Source organism: Ochotona curzoniae, unplaced genomic scaffold (genome assembly GCF_017591425.1).
Source record: "Ochotona curzoniae isolate NIBS_2020 unplaced genomic scaffold, NIBS_Ocur_1.0 scaffold_1852, whole genome shotgun sequence".
NCBI lineage: Eukaryota > Metazoa > Chordata > Mammalia > Lagomorpha > Ochotonidae > Ochotona > Ochotona curzoniae.
The window spans coordinates 13,776,969-13,796,473 of NW_024467087.1; positions in this window are offsets into that span (position 1 = coordinate 13,776,969).

The following is a 19,505-nucleotide window of genomic DNA, read 5'->3' on the forward strand; positions in this document are numbered from 1 at the left end:
TGGAATCTTTCCCTAAGAACCAAGCTTCCATTATTCCTGTGTTGCCCTTCCTATATTTCTATAGCATTCAATGTATATTTTTGCACACTGCTTCATACAACTGTGCACTCCACTCTTCTTTTCATGCTTTCTTTGATTTTAATGATATTTTGTGTGGAAGTCTCATCTTTCCAATTTCTTTATAAGCAAACTGAGGACAAATCTCATGTCCCATTAGATTTTGAATAGGTTTTTTTCAACTTTTATCCAAATGTAAACCATATCTTTGTAATAGAGAAATGTGAAAATACACATGTAGTTTTGTTCTATCTACAAACCAAATAGTCATGTAAATCAAAGCTCAATGGAGGTTTCCCCACAGTATAATTTTGTGGACAGAATTAAGGAATATTTACCTCTGACATGAGGAATTTTAACAAGATTCTTTTTATATTATTTATTTATTTCCATGCCAACGGATGTGGATACTTATGCTGGATTTTTCTAGGTTCCCCACAGGTCAGGATTTTGTCATTTGGCCAAATATGTCCATGATTTATTAGTGATGGTGTTTAATCTAACCCTTGCATAGTCTTCACGAGGCAATGATGGGAGGGAGACGAGAACTGTTCTTTGAAGAGGCTGCCAAATTTTGCCCTAAGACATTTTGCAAATCAGTTTTTAGATTTATTGCAAAACTTATTCCAATAAACAAATATGTATAGTAAATCCCACTTCAAATCATGATGTCTGTAAGGTTCTAACTAGAGGGCTCAGAGGACACAAAAACCCAAATCCTTTGATTCGAACAGAAAGCTATTACTGGAAGTGCTGACAATTGATAAGTTTGAGACATATGGTCCTATTCTCTTTCTCCAAAATGAGAATGGTGGTTTTAGCAGTAAATTGATAGTGTAAGTAAATCTGGCACTTGAAAGAATTTAATTAAATTTCCCCCATCTTCCGAGTAAATACCAGACAGAATCTATCTTTCTGGTAAGGAGAGGTAATGGAATTCCCCTATGGCAAATGGCTATTGCAGGAGACTAACTCCTGTTGAAAAGGCAGGAATGATGTTCATGCAAGATAGCCTGTAGTCAACAGCAGATAAAGACTCTCGAATTTGGAGAAGGAAACACATCAAAAAGGAGCACTAACATGTCAGCTCCTTAGGACCACTGCACATTTATTTCTGTGAGCTCTAATACACTAGCTGATAAGTTCTACAGCACAGGTGAAGGCCCTCATTTGCATCAGAATGATAGACAACAATGCAAGTGAAGCCATTGTGGAAAGCGCAGTCTTTAGTTGAAAAGTATTCCAGAACAATACTAGCATTTATGAGCTAACAACTGGCTCATAGATCTAGATATGTGAGTAGCTAAATAAAGGGTTTTTTAAATCTTTTTTTTTTCTAGTGAGCAAATAAATTCACCAGAAAGCCTTTAACCAAAATGCAGTAGATGGTAATAAGCCACACCAAATCCAGTTGCACTATGCAGTCCTATGTTTACAAGCAAAATATTTGTAAGAAAAAAAAAAATTAAGGGGCCGGCGCAGTGGCTCAATTGGCTAATCCTCAACCTGGAAGTGGCAGCACCCATATGGACTCCAGTTTATGTCCCAGCTGCTCCACTTTCCTTCCAGCTCCCTGCTTGTGGCCTAGGAAAGCAGTCAAGGATGGCCCAAAGCCTTGGGACCCTGCATCTGCATGAAAGACCCGAAGGATGCTCCTGGCTCTTGGTTTTTGGAAAACTTAGCTCTGGTCATGATGGCCACTTGAGGAGTGAAGCACCAGATGAAAGGTCTTTCTCTCTGTATCTCCTTTTCTCTGCAAACCTGACTTTCCAATAAAAACAAATAAATCTTATATAAAAAGAAGACATGACTCCTGTCTGTGTTGTGAAGTTACCATGAGGAGCTGGATCAGAAGTGAAGAAGGCTTAAGCCAAACCCTCCTGGATGAGATGTAGGCATGTTGAGTAGTATACCAACCACACAATGAGAGGAGGAGCGCTTTCCTACAGAAAAGAAAAATTGAAAGTGTCGCCATTCATTCATTTATAAAATAAAGAAAAATTATTCTTTTGTATTATGTTAGTATCTTGTAAGCCAGCACAAAAATGGTGGTGTACTCCAGTCAGTTGAAACGTTATAACATCACAAAAAGAAAAGTCAGTTGTGCTAATGCTATAGTGCTAACCACTGAGCAAGAACTTCCCCCACACAGATACATTATAGAGGTGAGTTGTTTAAAATTTAATTTCACTACATTTGAGAGAGAGAAAGCAACAGAGCACTTTTACTCCCCGGTTTACTTCTCGAATGCCTGCAACATCCAACACTGCACCAGGCCAAAACCAGGAGCCTGGGACTTAACCCAGGTCTCCCACAGAGGAGGAGCAGAGACCCAGGTAGTTCAGTGGTTACCATCTGCAAGAACACACTCACAGGAAGATGGATCGGAAGTGGAGGAGCCAGAACTCAAATCAGACACTCTGCTTATGGCACGCAGGCATCCCAAGCAGAATTCCCAACACAGCATCAAACACTTGCTCATGGGGCAGATTACATTTATGATTCTTGGCACACTTAAAGGAAAAAAAAAAAGGTTCTAATTTTGATTCATGTGTCACTTCACTTTTCAGAAGCTCAGTTTTGCCTTCCATAAAATAGGAGAAATTATGCTGATTTCATAAAGCTGCTCTGTGAGCTTTTTGAAGATGTGTTGCAGTACGTATCTCTACTCCTGAATAAAAAGACTCCCAATGAAACAGGTAAGTATACCTTGACAATATGATGCTAGATTTTCTACCTTTTCCTCTACCTACAATGCGGTGATATACTTACAGAGCAGGATGTCAGACTCGTAACTGTTACAAAAGGGCTATGCCACTGTGATAATAATGGGGAGAAATGGTAGGAGTGGAATGCAGGAAGAGAAGAAGGGAGGATCCACATACCTACAAAGCTGTAACATGGAAAATAATAATAATAATTTAAAATATTTATTTGAAAGATATAATGACACAGAGATGGGGGATGTGTGTGCACACGCACACACAGACAGACACACACACACACACACACACACACACACACACACACACACACACATCTTCCATTCACTGACGTACTCCCCAGATGGCCTCAACAGTCGAAGCTGGGCCAGGAACCATGAGCCCTGTCCTATTCTCCCACTTGAGTGTAGGTGCCTGAGCACCTGCGCTATCTTCCATAACTTTCCCAGGCACATTAGCAGGAAACTGAATTGAAAGTGGAGCAGCTGCGGCTGCAACCAGCTTAACCTGCTGTGCCACAACGGCAAGTTCTGTTTTGGCAGTTGTTCTAACTTGACATGTAGCACAAAACAAATGACTGAGTGAAAGGGAAATTCAGCATTCTTCTAAATTTTATTTTCCATCAGAATAAAAAATGTATTCCTTGTCTGAAAGACGTAACAATGAGGATCAGTCAAGTGTGACATCTGTGTTATTAACACAGCTAGTATTTCTCACTAAGCAAATTCTTAAAACCATTACGTAGGCCAGATTACTCCCACTGCCTTTGGAAGCAGGAGGAACACTACTGAATCTTGTGATGCTCAAGATGTCTCAAGGAATAAGAACTGCCTTCCTGGCTAATTAATTATAAGACCCTCAAAGAAAACCAACTTCACTCCACCAATCACACTTCATTGTCATCTCAAAATCTATTGAGCAGCTTTATCATTGATTGTATTCGTTTGTCCTGACTCTGAGTGATGTTTGGCTATTACCAAACACACCTGTTATTCTCCAATGACCAAATTCTATTCCCACACAGTTAAACTGAACACGTGTTACAAGCTAAGCAGGCAGTTACCAAGTATCTGAATAATTCTCCCATTATTTCAAAACAAGTACAAGCATGCCTTAGTTTTGCTCTATTTTTGTTTTCAAATCGATGTGTGGTGGTTTGAACGCTTCTGTCTCTAAAACTCACATTGAAATTTAATCCCAACGTGGCAGAAAGAGCTCTGTCTTCACGAATGGATTAATGTTTTTAGAAAACAGGTTTGTGAGAGTAGGTTTGTGCTCTTTTCCCTCTTCCACCTTCTGAGGATGTGTTCCACGCTGCTTTCCCTTCTGTCTTCTGCCAGGTGAGGACACAGCAAGAAGGTCCTCGGCAGAAACCAGGTACAAGCACCTGGGGCTTGGATTTCTCAGCTTTCAAACGGAAGTAATTTTCTAGTCATTATAAACCACTCAGTGTGCAATATTTCAGGATAGTAGCACACAGTGGTTTAAGGCAAAATGCTCTCACCTCTCGTTACTGGTGTGTAGATGAGTATTTGGAGTGTTATCAATGGAATTGGAGCTGAGTCAAGCATTACAGCACTGTTGCCTTGTTGCAAATTTTGCCACCTTCCACCTATGTGCTCTGTCTCTGCTTACAGATTTGAGGTCTTGAGTCCTAGAAGCAAATGAGTTGCTAGGTAGTTATTGAATCATTGGACTCCGGGATTTTTAAGAAATTAAATGATGCCTTATACAACTTCGACTGCTGTGAAGCGACCAACACAGTGTCTCATACTAGGCAGAATCATGGAATTCATAGGTTGAATTAGAAAGACAGGTCGAGCTAGAAAGACAAAAGACAGAAACTCAGAGGGGAAGTGATGAGCCTGGGAAGTTGGTGTACTAGTTGAAGGGCAACCTTTCACACTCAGACCTTTACAGCGTACAGAACACTGCTGTGAGCAGTGCATCACATCTGAATGAATAAACTAAGATCTCCTGATTACTCATGATTTGTATGAGTTGGCATTTTTGTTTTTCACTGCATGAGTTGGCAGTCTTGTTTGTGCAACTCCTCTGGCCTCTGGTTTATTGCTGTAAAGACATTACACTGATATAATGGACCTAGTCCAAGGCTCTGCCACTCCTTTCCTGGTATGATACTATACATGCATTTTTCTTAGTGTATAGGCACAACTCAGCAGAATCTGCTATTATATTCCCCGGTAGTCAGTCCCAAATACTTAATATAAAATCCCTGTTATTCAAAATGAATCACACATAATTTCATGGAATTCAGATAATAATGCTAGCATAAATCAATGGCATTTTGGATCAATAAAGGCTTAGCTAGAACCAAAGAAATAATGCAATTAGTTTACCTCTAACCCATACGGAGCAGTAAATATTGTCTAATTGGCTGTAATAATTGAAATATGAGGTTTTGTTTAACCACAATACTGACCTAAATGAAGACTATATTGTGATTATGCTAAACCTAAATCTAGTCTACTAAAAATATACAACTGTATTCACCTTAGAGTTGTAGATTTTTAGCTTAGCGTTATGTTTTTCTTTCTACCAGTTGTCAGTTTTCTACCTTTAGCTATATTGTTTCGTAATGAGAAAAACATCTACATTTATCAGTAAAAGCATATGAATTTATATTTAGTCCATCACAATAACATCTGTATATATTTAAAACATTGCACATATATGTTAGACCTCTTTACTGTTTATAATGCTTTGCATTTGCATGAATTTGCTATCTCCCAAGATAACTGCAATCGCTACTTTGAAAATCTTCTTAGAGACTTATTTATTTATTTATTTATTTATTTGAAAGGCAGAGTGACAGAAAAAGAAGGAGAAAGAGGGAGAGGTCTTTCATCCTCTGATTCATTTCTGCAGATGCCTGCAATATCGAGGAATGGGTCAGCCTGAAGCCAGGAGTCAGGAACTCCACGCAGGTGGTTTTCAACATTTGGATGTTTTGGACAATGCTGCAATAGATGCTGTTTGCCTGTGTCATTTCAAATGTATGTAAACATATCTGTAGGACAAATTCCTGCCCTTGGGATTGCTGGGCAAAGGGGATGTAGATTTATAAGGGTGATGAAATTGTCAAATTATCCTTGACAGAAGTTAACAACAAAGTCCATTGTCAGTGTCTGAGAGTGTTGGTTTCCCCACGCTCTTGCCAACAATGCTCCCACATGTGCACGTTTAATCTGAGATATCCAAACACAAGTGGAACTATAGATGAAGCATGAATCTAGAGCTGGGGGAGCAGTCAGCACTGGTGAGGCACATTTGGGAGTGTGTCTTATGGCATATAAAGCCATGAAATTCAGTGCAAATTTACTGAGACAATGATGAGTTATACTAAGACATAAAGGGGATGAGGTGGGCAATGAACTTAGAAGCTAAGAGGAAAAACATTACAGAAGACTTTGTACTTCGTTCATATGAGCTTGGACTCCATCCCCACAGAGTGTCGCTGAAATTAGCAGAAAAATAGTCAGACTTGCTTCAGATTTACTTTGTGGCACTGGTGGAAACATGCAGGATTTGTTGGTGACAAACAAGTCACTTAAGAGGCTACTAGAACATTTAGGTGAAGGGTGTTGTTCAAGTGTCTGCCCACAAGAGCAGGCATCGGATAGCAGGGTTGGAAGGCCAGCCATATGAGCAAAAAGGGGACATACTGAAAAACTTTCAAGGAGTAAACTTGGCAGGATTTCATTGTTGTCTGCTTATGAGAAGTGGGGGTGAAGGAAGAATTGAGAATGATGCCTTATGTTCTATTCTAACTGGTAGACGGTGGTATCATGTACTGTGTTACAAGACACAGGGGGCAGGGGGGGGATGTCTGGAAATTAAGAATATAACATGGTAGCCTAAATAATGAATGGGAAGTATTCCAAAGAGGTCACTGTCAATGGAATTAAAATACAACTTAATTTCAGTTCAAAACTTTTCAAAATTCATACACAGTTTCTTCATAATGCTCATTTCCCAGGATTTTTTAAAAAGACCTTTCCAATATATTGATTTCAATTGTTTTTGCACCAAAATCAACTTATCTTTTGATTCCATTTCTCCACAAATGTTTTGAAGTTCTCTTGTATACTAAGTCTGAGTGCACCAAGGAATCTCCCTGGGCTGTTCAAGTGACCTCAGACTTTACTTTGTTCTTCTCCCCCATGCGAGGAGGGTAATCACTGAGTTAATCAGAGGCCCTGCAGTCAGCTTCAATGTTCTGTCTCTCTGGGTTGTATAATTTCACAATTTTATGAGCCGTTTCATAGGAGTGTGCCTCACTATCCATCCTGAACTTCATTTAAACCTTCACTTTCCTGAATGATGCAAAATTGAGTTCTAGGCCATTCAAAGCTAAGGGTCGAATTAGTCTCACTCTGCCTTGAACCACAGTGACCTCTCTAAGGTACCTACTTAGAGAAGCCACAACCCAACATCTCATTATCACAACCAAGAATTGTGTATGTCTTCTTTTTAAAATCCAGGATATGCAGGCCCGGCATGATGGCCTAGCAGCTAAGGTCCTATCCTTGAACGCTCCAGGATTCCATATGGGTGCCAGTTCTAATCCCGGCAGCCCCACTTCCCATCCAGCTCCCTGCTTGTGGCCTAGGAAAGCAGTCAAGGACAGCCCAAAGCCTTGGGACCCTGCACCCGCGTGGGAGACCTGGTGGGACTTCCTGGCTCTTGGCTTCGGATCTTAAAAAAAAAAAAAAATCCACGACATGTGCTTAATTTTGATTCCCAAAACGTTGAACATAAAAAAGAGGAAAGAGAAAAAGGTGGGTGCTTCCAATTTAGTCTTTTGCTGACACCTAGTGCCAGAACTCTGCATTTTCAGGTTAGCTGTGCCAAACAAGGGGGAGAAAATAGACACATTTTTGAGTTGCCATGAATTTGAAACAGAAATAATGATCAATTTTGCAAACATTTCTTATCATTTTTTTCAAATAAATTATCACATTTAAATATAAACCTTTTCAATTAGTGCTGGGGTCCGTGCAGTGTCTGTGGATGACATGAAGGTGTGAAGAGAACAGCTCCCCTGCTTGGCAGGGCCTGGGGAGCTTCCCGTTGCATGGCAGGGCCTGGAGGATTTCTCTCTGACCACCTTGACGCTGTTTCACCCCCTGGTTGCATGGACACTCAAGACCCCACTAAGAATTCTGTAATCTACTGAGGCATTGTTTGCCCCATGGGATGGCTTTTGCAACCGATGTAAGTAAGCTTGAGAGTTAATGTCACTGATAATGTCTTGGTGAAAGGGACCTTTGACAATTTACACACAGGAACACAATTAAGCCCATGCCATTTCTGGACACCTTATTGTGTGCTAACCATTGCCTCAGAACCTGGCCCAGACATGTAACACACTTTCTGGGAAAGGGCTTGATAAGTATCCTAAATATTAATGCAAGTGATCGGAGTGAGATCTGAAACTGATATGGCAATAAATATAGTTATTGTAAATGTAACTGTTTTAACTGCTTTTATAATTTTTAGCTAGAGGAATTAAGGTTGCTTTTATTAAGGAAATATGCTTTTAATTACTGTTTTATTGTTTATGGGGTTGTACAGCCTATAGTTGTAGGGGGATTTAATATTTGAAACTTTTGTCTTGGATTTTACGTTTTTTCCCTTGTAACCTATTTTCCCATTAAATAATGGGTAAATTGTGGAAATAGAAACGTGGTAGGAATGTACTACTGATTAGCAGGTAATCACATGTGCCTTGGCCTTGGAGTCCTGGCTGTGGTTCCATGCTTACTACTGAAGAATGAATAATGGCTTGCTTTGAATAATAAGAATACAGTATTGCAGAATTATCTTTAGGGGCACCTGCTTAGCCATGAAGTGCAGACAAAATGACCAAATATCTGTACAAGCCCTCTAGTCTTGAAGTAAAAAATAGAACAATTAGTTGTTTGTGTAGAAGCTTGTAATGTGTCTGAGAAAATAAAAAGATCAGCTTCTTCTTGAGCTGTTGCGAGAGGGCACCAAGTGACAGTGTCCGTATCTTTCTTTATAGCCGACTCCACGCAGCATTCCCGAGCTCCAAACTCAGCTGGAGCTGGACTCTGGCAAATTCGTCAGACACCATTCAGTTTAAATGGCTAAGAATTCAGTTTTGAGGCAATTTCTGTCCTCATTTTTGGAAACTTGCTGGGGGAGTTCTTGAAAACACATGAGGTTCAAGTAAATCAGAATTTCACTTTGCAACTTTTCCTTTAATAGTAACTAGTTTGAAAAGTGCAGAAAGAGAGAGATAGTAAGAGAGAGATTGCGTCCATCTACTGATTCATTCCCGAAATGCCTATGACAGCATGGTGTGAGCCAGATAGAAACCTGTATCCGAGAACTTCACCCAAGTCTCCCACATAGGTCACAGAAAACCAACTACTTGAGTCATCATTTGCCGCCTCCCAGGTGCACTAGCTGGAAACTGAGTTGAAAGCTGAAGTGCCCAGATTCGAACCAGGTACTCCAACATGGGATGCAAGGATCTCAAGCAGAGTCTTAGCTTGCTGTGCTGCAATACTTAAAGCACACAGGGTAAATTTCTCATCAAGAAGGACTAGAGTCCACAATGTTTCTATAGTCATCCTTCACACTTATTGAATAAGCTTCCAATTCCCACTCAGGTCTTAACATTAAGCAGCAAATCTAGCCTTCCATATCATTATTGTGAACGAAGAATGAATTCACAGCAAGGAGGGAAGGAAGAATGACCTTGTAAGGCATGAAATTGTTTTAAGTGAATACAGACTCTTGGTAGATTGTGCACAGAATAGAAGCATTCAAGGGGCTGGTACTGTGGATCAACAGGCTAATCCCCCACCTGCTAGCCCCAATAACCCATACGGGTTGGAGTCCTGGACGCTCTACTTCTCACCAATCTTGGCTTGGGAAAACAATGGAGGATGGCTCTGATCCTTGGGCCCCTGCACCCATGTGGGAGACCTGAAAGATGCTCCTGGCTTGTGGCTTCAGCCCCAGCCGATGCAGCCATTTGAAGATTAAACAAGAAGATGGAGGAGATATCTCTCTCTGTGTCTTTCCTCTCTGTAAATCTGCCTTTCCAATATTTTTTTCAATCTTAAAAAAAGAATTCTAAAACTAAACTTTGTGTTTAGTGGCATTATAGCTACAGAGTCAAAGGAAGAAATTACAAATGTGAGGTTGCTAAAATGAATGTAACACTTTCCTATCTGAGTGCAATTCCTGGCTGTGGGAACTTAGTTGCATGAATCTTAGCTTGCTCATGTCCAAACTCTAAAGGATAGTACTAACACTTGCCTTACGGACATATAGTAACTGCAAAAAATAAATAAATAAATAAATAAAATAGACTGCTATTTGTAAGAGCAGTGTTAAAACCAGCTAAGCTCCCCTGCTCACACACACCCAACCTGCTCCCATAGGGTCTAATATGGTCCAAGTAGCCATAGTTTCTCTTTTGGAAATGCTCTAGAGTGCCATGGAAGAGAATTGTGACCACCTCCACATCAATACTAGAACCACAGAACTAAAGGCAAGTGGCTCCTGCCAGATGATACGCTAATGTTGCCAGACAGAATAGCAACAAGCAGATTTGTTCACAGTCAGAGAAAATAGGAGACTAAGTCCATCTTCTCTTTTTGTTTGTTTTTGGTTCGCTACCCATTGTCTCATTAACCATTCTCCAAAGAAACGGAACTTCCTGCTGCGGAACAAGGTAGATAATAGTGTCAGTTTGACCAGAGTTTGAATTCCAGCTCTAAGCACTGACAAACTTCAATTTGGTTTGTTACTTAACTTCTCTGAGCCCTAATCTCTTCAGTTGCAGAATTGGAAACAATACTGAGAATACCTAATGCTCAAGGTCATTGCAAGGAATTAAATGAAATGATGTGTGTGAATCACTTTTCACAAGGCCCACAGTATAGTCTGTAAGCAATCAATCATAATGGTTAGATCATTAAATCATCCAACTTGCCATGGCATCCAAAAGTGGCTTTGGTATTTGAACCAGTCCTGCAGTGTCAGATGAACTGTAAATAATCCGAGAAGCATGCCTTCCACGGTTTTAGTCTGCTCAAGTGCAAACCTGATCATAGCCACCATTTGTTAATCTCCTGTCATATGCCAGACATTCAGGTGCTGGTTGCTCAATCTTCGTAACGCTTGAGGGTATTGTGCTAAACAATACATACTATTTTCCCTTTGTACTTGGGGAGATGGAGGCTCCAGGAAAGTGAGCAACTTCTTAAGCAGTGCAGCGAAGAGTTGAGCCTGGGCCTGGATGCTGGAGGCTGGACTTTGGATTGGGGTAATGCACTGCCTCACCATTGTAAGCACATCTTTCACAGCTTCCCACAGCCCACAGGGGAAAGGTCAAGCCCCCTCCCCTTACCACACAAGGCTTTTCTTTATCTGCCGCCTGCCCCTATCAGCCCTTCTGACTTTCCATCCTACAATGCAATCACCTTTTCCCAGAAACCTTCCCCTGATGACCCACCTGAGTCTCTTCTAGCACCCTGCCCATGCCCAGGGTAGCACCTGCCACACTGCACTGTAAAAGTAGACTGCATCATCTGAAATGCTAGCAAAGTGCTGGACATTCAGCAGGAATTTAATAAATGTGTGTTGAATGAATGGGTGGGTGGATTCATTAAAAAAAAAAAGAGTGGAGAACCAAAATTGAATTCCTACCATTTTATTGACCTAAGGTGCTTAAAGTATAGTCTCTAAAATCCCGAGGCAATGGCTTCTTTTGATGACTTAGAAATTCAAATGATTCCCCCCATACACACACATACACCCTAGCAAGTAAAGCCAGAGCCTGCGGTACCTGTTTGAAGTCCTAGCTGCTCCCTTCTTATGGACTGGGAAAGCAGTAGAAGATGGCTGCAACACTTGGGTTCTGCGCTCATGTGGGAAACCCAGATGGAATCCAGGGTCCTGGGTTTGGACAGGTGCACTCCAGCCATTATGGCCATTTGGACAATGAACCGCAGATAGAAAACCTCTGCCTCCTCTCTCTGTAACTCGTCTTTCCAATACAATAAATACATCTTTGAGGAAAAAACATTGTTGAGCAATAACAAAAAATGTGAATATTCTGGCCTGCCTTAGGGGGACTGAATCTGAAACTCTGAGGGAGGGGCTGGTCATGGCTTGTTAAGCAGCTCATCATGGTGATGCTGGTACACGTTCACTAGGAATTATATTATTTATTTTTATTTATTTATATTAATTTGTTTATATAAATGTATTTGTATTCATATTCATTATATTATTACTATGAAAATGAATTCCTTCTATTTATTTGTAACTTTGTAGGCTACAGAATACATGTCTGCCATCATGGAAAGCATGAATTGGAGAGAGGAAACTGATTCAGGAGTTCAGGAGGACCCTGACTTCTCTGGGGACTTCCTCAGCGATCACACTTGCAAAATAAAGTTTCTTCGTCTATAACAGTACTTGCCTGGCTAGGCTGGGGTAATGGTCTCTTCAGGAAGCAGTCCCTTACCTTTCCCAGGGGTAAGGTTGGACATAGTTAAATACTGATAGATTGCAGGAAAAAATAAGCTACAGGAGAGAGGGCCTTGCTCAGGCAGGTGATGGGGGTTACAGAGTATTTTGAATATTACATGTAAACACGGCAAGTTAGGAAGCAGAAGAGGCTACCTACTTGCACAAGGGCATGTTCCTGTTCAGTGTTTAAAAAATATTCTTGACCCTCAGGGGAAAAAACCACAAAACTTGTGAAAGGCTATAAAATATTAGTATTTCTCTGTGAATAGTGGGATTACATTTTTATTTATTTATTTGCAAGGAACATTTTTTTTTTTCATAATAGGAAAAAGACAGGAAGCATGAGAATTGGCTCTGGGTACATAGGGAGGCCAACAGACAGGAAAAATGGCTGATGAAACTACAGGAGGATTTCAAGGGAACACTGGAAACGTAGAGGCTAGAAGGTGCTGGAAGGAACTTGGGTCAATTTAACTGACTTCTTGGAAGCCCCTAATGCACTGAAATCAGAGGAGACGCCCTACAGAAGACTTTCAGAGGTAAGGGCCAACAGTAAAACTGACTCAAGTTTTCTGCTAACTCAAAGGCAACTTGGAAAAAAAAAAACAGGATAGGACTTGGGACACGAACAGCATAAAGCATGTTTATGGAAAGTCCATGGTTCCCAGTGTTGTACTGAAGGTGGTATCTATATGAAAGAGAAATAGAAATGAGCAGTCTGTGCCTAAGTCAAATTATCTAGCACCTTATGAGTCTTCCAACGTCACTTTATAACCTAAGGTTCTGTACCTGTAATACATGTGTTCTGCATATAGTTTATACCGTAATTTTTCTTCACAGTGTATCTAAAACTGACTGGGGCAAGCGCTCTGTAGCAGAGGCTTAAACCATGCCTGCATTCTATATGGGTGACAGCTGGAGTCCCAGCTTCTTGCTCATGTGCCTGGGAAAGCACAGAAAGAAGGCTCCAGTGCTTGGGCCATGCACCCACCCACATGGGAGACAAGGAAGGAGCTCCTGGCCTGACTCAGCCCTAGTCATTGTAACCATCTGGGGAGTAAACCAAGGAATGAAACATGTCTCTCTCTTTCTCTAACCATGAATTGCAAACAAATGAAACACATTTTTTTTTTTAAATGAGCACCAGTTCTGGTTCCAGCTGTTCCACTTCTGGTCTAGCTTTCTGCTAATGGACCAGGAGAGCAGTGAAGCTTGGCCCAAGTCTCTGGGACCCTGCACCCACGTGGGAGACTTAGAGAAAACTCCTGGCTCCTGGCTTCAGATCAGCTCAGTCCTGACCATTTGGGGAGTGAAACAGTGGATGGAAGATTTCCTTCTGTCTCTCCTTCTCTCTGTAAATCTGTTTTTCATATTAAAACATAAATAAATATTTAAGAAAAAATGGTTGTGTTCTTGAAAGCAACACCACTTCGGAGAGAGGGTTAATCTAGAATTAGAAGTTCCGAACCTAAGGGCATGCTCTTTGGGGAATTGACCTCCCCCCACCAACCTCAAACCCCATCCTCTGAGTCATAGGAGTGAGATATGATTATTTGAACTATTTATATTAATTGAGCATAAATATTTGGAAAGCTGTTTGCTTTGAATGGGTTATCTCGTTTAGTCTTCTAGGAACTAGTTACTGCCATGGTGCCCAGTTTTACAAATGAGGGAATGCAGGTGTACCCGGAAAAAGGCAGTCTCTGAAACCCAAATTCCTTCTAAAGCACTACCCTGCATTTTTCAGTCCAGCAAGTACCCTAAGGCAAGTAACAGTAACCTTAAAAATGCTACAATGACTAATCCCTGGAGTGAGGTTATAAAGAAAATGAAATGGCTGTAATCACAATGCAAATAGGTGTGATCTCTCTGAAGGACAATTTTTCCATGCTTCCCAAAAGAATTTTAAATGCAGGTGCACTTATTTTTAATTACTCTATTACTAGAAAGTCATCCTAAAGATGAACTGACAATGCTATGGACGGGATTTCAAAAAATTCATGAGAAAAAATGGGAATTAAAAGATAATTTCATTTTAATGTAAGTAGTTTTTAAATCTGTTTTTTCCTAACATAAATTTTTCATGAACTTGGTCAAGAATCTTCGTGTATATAAACATTCAGTGCAAACAACGAAAAGCAACCAGCGTCCCTCAAGTGGAACTGGCTAACTGAAGAATAGTAGTGTAGCCATTTAAAAAACAAAACCAAACTAAACAAAACAGAAAGGGAAGGCCCCAATAGTAGCCTAGCAAGTAAAGCCACCTCATGTAGTGTGTGCCCATCAATGGGGAACTGGTTAACCAAAGAACATTAGTACAGCCATTAAAAAAAAAAAAATAGCAGGCCCTGTGTGTGGCATAGGAGGTAAAGCCTCCTTCCACAGTGCTGGTGTCCCAGTAAAAGGCTGCTGTACTTCTGCTCCAGTTCCCTGTTGATGCACTTGGGAAAAGCAGTGGAAGATAGCCCACATTAATGGATCCCTGTCACCTGGGTGGGAGTCCCAAGTGAAGTTTCTGACTCCTAGCTTCAGCCTGGCCCAGCTTCTGCCATTGTGGCCATCTGATAAATGAATCATAGGGTGAAGGATCTCTCTTTCTCTCTCTGTGTTTACTCCTTTAATAAATAATCTTTTAAAAGAAGGTCTCTCTTGCAGCCAGTATTATGGCTCAACAGACTAATCAGTCTGCTGTACCAGCATCCAAGATGGGTGCAGGTTCATGTCCCAGCTGCTCCACTGCCAATCCAGTTCTCCATTTATGGTTTGGGAAAGCAACAGAGGACGGCCCAAGTCCGTGGACCCCTGCACTCACATGGGAGACCAGAAAGACATTTGGATACGGTAGTCTCTATTACGCCATCACTGTACATTCCCTTAAATGAGAAGCCACGAGACAAAGTCAACAACAGGTATGAAGCTAAAACAAAAACAAAAAAAGGGAAAAAATACAGCACCATGGAGTCGGAAAAATGTGCCACTGAATAACCAAATCAAGGACTCCCAATTTTGTGGCAGCTCTACCCTATCCATTGTGGTCATTGGGGAATGAACCAGGAAGCAAATGGAAGACTCTCTCTCTCTCTCTCTCTCTCTCTCTCTCTCTCTCTCTCTCATTCTTTCTGTAAAATTGGCCCTTGAAATAAAAATAAATAAGGGGTCTCTTTAAAAAAGCAAAACCATGGAGATCTATGAGGAAACTCCGTAAAGTTCATGGAAAAATGCATACTTTGATACAGTCATGCATGAATTTCATTTTTTGCAGCAAAATAAATTTATCTTTTAATTCAATGTTCCACATTTTAAAAAAAGATTTATTTATTTTTATGGAAAGGCGGAATTGATAGAAAAGGGGAGATATAGAAAAAAATTTTCCATCCGCTGGTTCATTCCCCAAATGGCTACAATGGCTGAAGCTGAGCCAGTCCGAAGTCAGGAGCTTTTTCTGGGTCTTTTATATAAGAGCAGGGTTCAACAACTTTGGGTCCCCTCTGTTGGGTTCCCATGCCATAAGCAGGGAGCTGGATGGAAAGTGGAATAGCCAAAACACAAACCAGCATCCATATGTGTTTGCAGGGCTTGCAGTTGGAGGATTAGCCAGTTGAGTCATAGCTCTAGTCCCTATTTTAAAAATAGAAAAACAGAGGCCATTGTGGTGCAGTGGGTTATGCCACTGTGTGTGATGTCCCCATCCAACATCAGAGCACTGAGTCAAATCCAGGCTACTCTACTTCTGCTCCAGCTTCTGATAATGTGCTTGGGAAAGCAACAGAGGATGACTCAAGTCTGTGGGCTCTTGTTACCCATGTGGGAGACCTGCGTGGAGTTCAGGGCTCCTAACTTTGGCTGTTGGTGCCATTTGGGGGAATAAAGCAGCAGATGGAAGATCTCCTTGTGTAACTCTTTCAAATAAAAAAATTAGTTAAAAAATATTGAATCACATTGACAGCAGCTAGCGTTGATTGAGACTTCCTAATGTACCAAGGACCGTGCTAAGCACTTTGCCTCTCATCTGCTTACATTGTCACAATAAGTCTCGGCTCGTTTGTAGAGAGAAGTTAGAGGCTCAAACAGGTGAAATCACGTGCTTAATGGCACACTGTTGGATGATGGAGAGCTGCCATTTAAATGTCCCGTGCCTCCGTTGGCTGCATTAATGGTTGCATAAATGAGCAGCAACTTCAAAGTCCAGTGCCAGGCCTCGCTGTTTGAATTGCCTAATGAAAGTACAAACAAAGCACAAACAAGTGAGATACTGTATGTGAAAATCCTTTTCAAAGTATAGAAATGTTTGGGGAGGGCAGACAGTGGTTGCGAGTTTGTTGAAATTAGTCTGACACCTAGATGGAATACTGTCTGTTGATAAAGCGGTGATCAACAACTTCCTTTTATTTTCCCCTTTAAAAATATTCTAAAGCTATATTGACTTCCCCTTTTCTGAGTCATAACTGATCATCATTCAAAAATTAACATGAGATGGACAAATGAAAGTTCTTAATATGCAGCACCTGCAATTACTTTGTTTCAGATTTTAGTGGTTATGTGGCTGTTGTGCATACTCATATTTTGCATAAGTGGGAGCACCTGTACATTTTAAGCATCTCTTTTAGCCTTTATAATACATTTTGGCCTTGTTTTCAAAATTAACCCTTAAAAATCTATTTTCCCTTTGAAAAGACGCCAAAAGCACAGGCAGTCAAAGACAAAATAAACAAATGGGACTACATCAAACTAAAAAGCTTCTGTACAGCAAAGGAAACAATTTACAAAGTGAAGAAACAACCAATAGAGTGGGAGAAAATCTTTACACACTACGCAAGTAATAGGGGACTAATATCTAGGATTTACAAAGAGCTTCAGTAACCCAGGGACAGTAAACAGAACAAAACAAAACAAAACAAAAAACCTGTGAAAAAAATGGGCACAGGAAATGAACAGACATGTTTCAAAAGAACAGATTCAAATAGCTAACAGATATGTGAAAAGATGCTCGGGCTCCCTAGCCATCAGAGACATACAAATGAAAACCACATTGAGGTACTACCTAACTGCAGTGAGACTGGCCTGCATTCAGAACTCTACCAACAACACCTGCTGGCATGGATGTGGGGAGAAAGGCACCCTCCTTCACTGCTGGAGGGAGTATAGCCTAGTACAACTACTATGGAAATCAACATGGAGAATGCTTAGACAATTGCAAATAAACCTGCCATATGACCCAGGTAACCTGCTCCCAGGAATAGACCCAAAGGAAGTGAAAACTGCATATGAGAAGGGGAGCTGTAATCCTATATTTACAGCAGCGCAGTCTACAATAGCAAAGAAATGGAAACAATCCAGATGCCCATCCAAAGAGGAGTTAAAGAAACAGTGGTACATCTATTCCATGCAATACTGTTCTGTCATTAAAAAGAATGAAATGGCACCATTTGCAACTAGATGGTCCCAACTAGAGACCATTATGCTGAGTGAAATAAGCCAATCCCAAAAGGACAAGTACCATGTGTTCTCTCTGATATAAGGAAACCATCATGCAAATTGTAAGGTCAATAACCCTTTCCACACTGTTTTTGCTGCATCCCATGTGTTTTGATGTTTTCTATTTCGTTTTCATTTCTTCAAAATACTTCGTTTTCTCTTATTGAATTCATTGTTGGCTCATGGATTGTATGGTGGCATCATTTTACCCAAGAGGCTTTTGTGTTTTCTTTTCATCACCCTTGATTTGGTTATTCAGTGGCACGTTTTTCCGACTCCATGGTGCTGTATTTTTTCCCTCTTTTTGTTTTTGTTTTGACTTCATACCTGTTGTTGACTTTGTCTCGTGGCTTCTCATTTAAGGGAATGTACAGTGATGGCGTAATAGAGACTACCGTATCCAAATGTGAAGACACAACGTAACATGCATCCCTACTTCCAAATCAAAGTTGGACTCCCAGTGAAACTGTTGGACATATCTAGACAATGGGATGCTGGACTGTCTAACACTGTCTGTACCAGCAATGTCGGACACACTTAAATAACAGACTGATGGAATTATGACTCCTTAGAAGGAGTATATTATGGGGAAAGTCAGTCAGGGGGTGGGAATTTGGACTGGAGGGAATCCCAGACCTGTGGAATTGTACCATAAATTTCAAAATTAAAAATAAATGTTAAAAAAAATCGATTGTAGGGCACTTAAGTCACTTGCAATGGTTTGTTTTTCTAATTAATGCTGAAATGACTTCCTCTCCTAAAAAACCTGGGAAAACCTTCAGGGTGAGTGTGGCACTTGGCCATCCTGAAGTAAGTGAAATTGACCCCGCGGGAATGTGTCCTGAGGGAAGGACTAAGTTTCACTATGTAGAGAAACAAAGAACTCTCCAAACCTTGGCCAACAGTCAGAGATGCTCAGGTTTACCAACAGGTGGGACTACTTCAAAAAGAACTCGTGGTTTTTGACAGTTTAGTAATAGAGAGGAGGCCGGTTACCATTACTTAGCGTCGGCTGGATCAGAAGAGGAATGTCCAGACTTGGGGCTGCTGGGGGGCTATGGATTCCAGCAGACAGTCCGGAGACAGAGGGGCAGGGAGATGAGCAGCCAAGCTCCAAATCAGGCAACAGCACGTGTGGATGGAGCGCTGACCTATGGGGAGACGACAAGCTCTTCCAGCAGAGGGCAGCGTCTCAAATATCCGGCAGCCCCGGGGCCGGCTGGAGCCAGAGCTGGGGACTCCGCGGGAGAGACGGCACTTAGCTCAAGGCCCGGGAGAAACTCAACTACACAGCCCCTGAATACTGTAAGTGACACCACGGGGGTATTCTCAGGGAGGGACAGTGGGATCTGACACTGCTGTGATTCGCCTGTTTTCTCAGTTCTAACGAGCTGGTTTGCACAATAAATCTCTTTTGATAAAGTTTGGTTACTTGGGGTTTCTAAGAAAGGAGTCACTTTAACCTGCCTGCCCAGTGAGTTTCTGGGTGTATGCTTTAATCAAAAAATTCGTGACGTGCCTAAAATGTAGCATAGTATCCTGGCCATGCGGCCCTGTGGCTCTGACACGAAAGTTTACAAATGGAAAGTTAGCAAAAGGAAAGATAGGTAACAACTGTATGAAAAAGTAGAAACTTAGAAAATCGTTAAGAGAATTAACATTTGTCTTAAAGACCTCAATGATGACCAACGGTGGCATTTAAAACGAAAC